The sequence below is a fragment of the Lupinus angustifolius genome, chromosome LG06 (genome assembly GCF_001865875.1).
Source record: "Lupinus angustifolius cultivar Tanjil chromosome LG06, LupAngTanjil_v1.0, whole genome shotgun sequence".
NCBI classification, from domain to species: domain Eukaryota; kingdom Viridiplantae; phylum Streptophyta; class Magnoliopsida; order Fabales; family Fabaceae; genus Lupinus; species Lupinus angustifolius.
The window spans coordinates 23,674,669-23,681,674 of record NC_032014.1 but is presented as its reverse complement, the minus strand read 5'-3'; positions in this window follow the sequence as shown (position 1 = coordinate 23,681,674).

The window sequence follows — 7,006 nt, the reverse complement described above, 5'->3', positions numbered from 1 at the left end:
ATCAACATGCCTTATGCTCATTTGGTCATATCTAGACTAGGACATAATTTGAGTCAATATTCTAAGTAGTCTGGGATGTGTGTCGTAGTAAGTGAGTATAGGTTATATGAACCTAGGTGCTAGCCTATCAAGTCATCTTAATTGTCATATCATATCCATGATACATATCATCTAGTTAGTTGTATGTTCATGCATTAATCATACATGTTATATGTGCATATTAGACATAATATAATTGCTAGAACATGTATATATGTTGTGCATAATGTATGAGAAGTTTACATTTTGAAACATGTGCTTTAATGTACCAGTTAATCGATTAACATGGTGACTTAATCGATTAACTCAACTGTTTTTCTATTAAATCAGTGTTTTCTGTTTGAACTATTTTCTGTGTCATTTTGTTGCATGGTTAATCGATTAACGGGTAGTCTTAATCGATTAATTGGTCTGTGGTCTTTTATTTGTTATAATTGATTTCTGTTTTAACCGTTTAACTGTTTGCAACGAATCTAACTGCCAAAACTGCTATAAATAAGAGGCAACGTTCAGAAAATCGCAGCATTGCATTCTATTGTATATGGCTGATTTTAGAGAGCATTTTACATTTTGTTTACTGTTTTTGCAAGAGAGTTGCATATGTGAGAAGAGAGTTTTTATGCTGGATTGAGTTCTGGATTCTTGCATACTGTTTTTACATATTTCATATGCTCATTCTTATCTTGCTCACATGTTCATGCATTATATAGATTGATAGAGAGATTATTTGATTTCTGTTTGATTAACTCACATGATTCTTGATGGCTTGAGTGATTAGTGAGTGGGTTAGTCTTTAGATCTTTTCTTTTTATATTCCAAGCATTATTGTGCTTAATATATCTTACTGTTTAATATGTTTTTGTGTATTTCTGGATTAATCTCTTGGTGTCATATCACCATAGAGATTGCGGTTCTTCACCAAGGCTAAGAGGTCTTGATTTGAGGACAAAAATCTTGGCTAAGGCTGTTTCGTGAGAAAGGTTTTCTCAGGTGAAGGGTAGAGTCAAACCAAGGATTTAGGGGTCCTATATTTCAAGAAAGAAGCGTCCTATGTGCTTGTAATTGAATTGGTGTGTGTATTCATACTTTAAATCAATATTGTGAAGAAGAAAATCTCCCTATATCAGAAGGGACGGCCTGGATGTAGTTTACAGTGGACCGCAAATGAATCAGGATAAAAATCCACTTGTGCACTCTTTTTCTCTCTGAATCTTCTTTTAGTTTCTTGTTGTTATAAATTGAATTTGTAGCTAATATTTTGGATATTTGTTTACTGTCATATGCTTATTGTTTGTGTTTAAAAATATCTGTATTATCTTTGTTCAATTGTTTTTAAATAATTGTGCAATCTGCCTCTCTGGTCATTCTGTTCTGTGCATGAGTTAATCGATTAAGACTAGGTGTTAATCGATTAACTGAGCTATTTCCAGAAATTGGGTTTTGGTGCAAGAAGCGGTGATTGATAAACGTTACACTTATTCAACTCCCCTTCTAGGTGTTCTTAGGCTACTGATACCTAACAGACAATGAGCAAGTGCGATTGCCCAAGGCCCACAACGATTCGGGGCCCATTATTTAAAAATAATTTTTAAAAATATTTTTATTATTTTATTTTATTAATATGTTTATTTTTATAAATTATATAATATTCTTAATACGTTTTATAACTTTACTTTTAATTCATTTGGTAAACATGATAACATAGATAAGATTATCAAAACTGTAAGACTTGTTAAAATTTGAAATTTATAAATGAAATATTCTGGATTTGATGTTAAGTTTTAGATAGTCTCCAAAAATTAATATTGTTAGTAAAACTCTCACACATAAAGTATATAAGAACTTGTAGCCACAAATTTCTCAATCCTTTTGAAAATATTTCTAATAAAATTTGTTTTAATAAATTTAAGGTCATATATTTTACTTGGATGACCATAAATATGTTAAGATCAACCCTGTCCCAAACTCAATACCAAATCTCGCCTATTATATTCTTTATAAAAAATAAAATCTTCTTAATTTTGTGTGTTATCATATTGATTTAAAATAGTTACATAAGTAAATATATATTTATAATACCAAAAAATATTGATTTAAAAGGCTTGTTTGATAAAAGTGTAACGTCAATTAGGCTTATTGGCCTATTTCCTAGAGTAATATGTGGCAAATATCCGCGGAGAATACAATATGTTCGTTTCTTGTGTCATTTTATATTTGGGATAAAGGTAACTTTAAGTTTTGAAGTAATGATGATAAATTATTTTTACTTCGCGATAAGCATTGTTTGTTCACCTATATTTTTATTTTCTGGTGTAAAATATTTAAGTTTTATATATTTTATTTTGGTGAATTAGAATATTTCTTTGTTTTTATTTGAATGTACTTTATATTATATTTTTTATTGAATGCAATTTATATTATATTTCTTTGTCTTTATTTTAATTATAAAATAAAGGTGTGAGAGTGATTAATATGTTTGTGGGGTTACATATGATTATATGGTTTTTTCTAGAAATTAAAGCGTTAAAGATAAAGTAGGAAAGCAAAAATTACACAATAATAATTACACTATATTTTCCCTTTATATATAGTATAGATTATACTTTAAACTTTAATTATTAATAAAATAAATTCATATATAGAGATAATATTAAATTACTAATAAGTGACAAAAGAAACAAAATGACTATTATGCATATTAGTCAATCTCTATGATTGGAAGAAATCACCATTAAAATAAAAATTGATTGAGAAAATGATAAAGTAATTGATATGTCAAAAATTTAAAATATAATAATAATGACATGATATTCATAATTAAAAATACATGATAAAAAAACTTATCATTAGTAATTTAATATTATGTTTACGTAGAGATCAACTTCGTTGATAAATAGGATTAAGAGGTAATTAGAAAAAAATAGTTTATGGAATTACTTGCAAAACATATAAAGTTTTGAGATATTTTATAGATTTCCCTTTTATTGCATAAATTATAAATGTCAACTACATTTTCTGTAGTGAAAACTCATTATTCTTATTTTGTATGATTTCTCACAATAAACTACATACTATATACTTTATATTTTACAAAACAATATATAACCAAATTAAAAATAATTTGAGTTTAATTATTAAACTAAAAATCACTTTAGTCGTTTTAAGTTTAACCCCACAACTTCTAAGTTAGTTTTTAAAACAATTATATTGTTGAATGAGCTTGTTCCAATTTGGAGAAGATTTGTTCGGATTACTTATTCTATTAGACTAACACGACTTATTTTTGAGTATTACTTAAAAAAACTTATTATCTTACTGAGTGGGTCGGATCTCGTTCAACAAGCCTAATCTAATTTTTAGAAAAATATTAATCACCACAAGTTGCCGTGGTGTTCCAGTTTTTTCCCAATACAAAGTTAGATGATTTTTGTAAAAGATTTACATAGAAATTGTATCTTATGACTATCCAATGGTTTTAGGGATGAGTATGGACCGGTTAAGGTTTATCCTATATTTAGTTGGTTTTATTTAGTTGACAAGAGAAAATAAGAAGAGATAAATAGGCGAGAAAGAAAAATGTTAGAATGAGAAAGATGAGAAATACGGTAGATTTTTGTGAAGTTTGGTATAAGAGAAAATGAATAAAAAGAAATATTTCTTATCTTTCTCTTTTGTTTGGATAGAAAATGAGAAGAGAGTGATGACGTTGTGGTTCAAATTACAAAAATGTATCTAGAATAAAGAAAGGGGCATGAAAATGATGTTTTATTATAAATTAAAAATAAATGTTATAATTTTAAATTATAAATTTTATTATAAATTTAATTAAGATATGGTTTATGACATAGTTTGTGACACAATTTATAATAACAGATCCTCGCCCAAGTATATTCTTTGTTTCTCTTCTCACTTCTCCTCATAAGTGGAGAGAAGAAATTTTGTGGATCCATCCACTTTTTTCCTCTCTCCCTTGTTTCTTCCATTTCAACTAAATGAGAGAAATTTCCCATTATTATTGCACTTCTCTCTCAATCTTTTCTCTCTTCTCTAACTCTACCTAACCAAACTCAACCTAAATGTTGGTAGGGTCGTTTTTCTGTATTCGGAACTGATGATAAACCCGAAGCTAACCCGACCTTAAATATCGAATATGACAACATTTGAATCCGAGTCTGACCCTAGGCTCAATTATATATAATGCATAACTATTTAGATAGTCTTCTCACTGTTTTATTTATTATTATATATATTTATCTTGACATCTAAAATGATGTGTACATATATTGTTAGTTATATATAATATGGTGACAAATTTAGAGAATTAATGGTAATTTCGATAAAAAAAAATATCATTATTCTACACACAATTGAATAGAGAATGCTACAAACATGATAAGTGAGTAAACATGGAACGAGTCAGGACGAGTCATACTTGTTCCTTACTTGATCCTAAATATTGTATAGTCTAATTTTTGAACTCAGACCTGACGCTATATTCGACCCTAAATATTGTCCCAGTGAGCAGATAAGTATAGAATATTGAGTAATGATATACTCTCTTACCCATACAAAAGCCATATGTGTATTTATAAATTAATTATTAATAAATAAAATATTATTTTGTGACTTACATCAACTTTTTATTAGTAACATGATTTGTAGGAAAATTTAGTAGGAAAATATATGGTTTCCATATTCTTAATTTTTTTTACTTTTTTGGATAAAAAACTAATCTCTTTCAAAGTGTGTGATTGTCATTCCCAACAAATTTCACTCTTAAAAATTGAATAATTAATCTTTTGATTTTTTTTTCGGATCAAACATCACATTACATTACTATCCCAATGCTATTCTTAATTTAAGAACACTTTTTTTGGGTACAAATTTAAGAACACTTTCAGTAATAAACATGATAATTAGGTTCTTAAAATCATAAAAATATTCTAGAATACACCATTAAGGTGCACTAATACTTCTGCGTAAACAAATGCCTCGCGTCCTGCCACCGATCATTAATGTGACAAGCCCATCATTTCGCTATCTGCCAGGGCTGTCCTACCAAATATCATGATAACCATAAGATGAAGAAGCATTGTCTCATTTTTATATTACGTGTTAGTCAAGGTTATTAAAACCGATTCGGACCGGCCGGTTGGACCGGAGAACTGGTAAACCGATCCCATAACTGGTACGAAACAAGTGTTGTACCGGCTAAGTATCAAAATCGATGTAAATCGGAAAAAACCGGTGAACCGTGTCAAAACTGGTGAACCGGCCGGAATTTGATTGAACCGACCGGTTCATACATTTAATTTTAAATAACCCCTTTTGGCCTTTTCTTCATTCACAGTTTCACTTTCACACGACCAAACCTTCCTTCACCGTGTCATTTCTTCCTTCACCATCAAAGAACCCCGTGTCATTTCTTCATCTCACTTCCACACTCCCTTCCTTCACCATCAAAGTTCTAAGCTTCCTTCTTCTCTTCTCAGGTATTTTATTCTAAGCTTCCTTCTTCTTCTCTTCCTTCCTTCACCATTTCTTCTTAATTTAACTCTTTGGAACAACACTGGTTAACTACTTTGATATCATGTGATTTTATTTTGATTATGTGTTTATGGTTATACTTTCTTTGCTTAACATTTGTTAAGTTAGGTGTGTAGATATTGCTATCATCTTTTTTCCTTTACGCTTACATTATGTTCGATGAAATGCCAAAGTTAATTATATTGTCATATGTATCCTTCTAACAAATTATAATTTCAAAGTATAATCACATACAAACAAAACAAGGACAAAGGACAAAGAACAACATATCACACTAACAAAGTCCAACCTGCAAAAAATTTCTGCATGTTTTCTGCATAAGATTTCTAAATAAATAGGAGTATGGCCAGATTTATAATTGGACATGGTGCATGTAAAACTGGTTCTTTCTGTCCATGTAATTTTATTAATGTTAGTCACTTAATACCATGTAACAGTAATGTATTATGGTTTGTATGAATTGTAATGATACAAATAAATATAAGAAACTCACATGCTTTTATTAGTATGTAATTGAAAAAGTTTTGGAATTTGGACTACCCTTGTAGTTCAAGGGATTTTTGTGCTCATTTGTTATATAAAAAGTGGATGTTAGCCAAAATAAATAATAAACATGTACACTGTAATAAGAAATTTTAAAGCAAATTGAACCATCATCACATTGGTTATAGATAAATCGCAAGTGATATGATATAAAACTGAAAGTAAATCAATGAAAGAAAGAATATAGAAGAATTATATGAAATAGATTTATAATGGTTTGGTCCAAAAGGGTATATTTTTGTCCTCAATTGGGAGTTTTATATATTGAACATAGTTTATTCATCCTTAAGTTAGATTATAAGCATAATTTCATTTCTTAGTCTCTATTAGGTAGGTAAATGTTTCAGTTTTGAGGCTACAACAAAGTATTAACCAATATATATATATATGAACTCAAATGTCTTTCTTTACATCTATCTATCTATGTATGTATTTATAACTAAATCAATAAATGCAGGAATCACTTGAGATATCAAAATTATGATCCAATTAATTTAGAAACATTTGATGATCATTCTCATTTTATATTGGAGGAGTCACCACCATTCCTAACTTATGAAGAGATTGAGGCCTTACGAATTGATCTTGCAAATATTTCTATTCAACCCTCATCTAATGACATTGGTATGTTTTTTATTGCATTGTCAGTTTTTGTTCTAATAACTAATTTATTTTATTGTTAACTTGTATGAAAATTGATGTATGAAAAAATGATATTGTTGTAGATCAATTAAATTTAGAAGATGATGATGATGCACAACTCAACCCTGTGGAGAATGTGAACCTAGTTGAAGACAACGTTAGTCAAACTTTGGACTTAAATGGTGAAGAAATGGAACATCAATATGAAACAACTTTGACTCATTGGTGTTAAAGT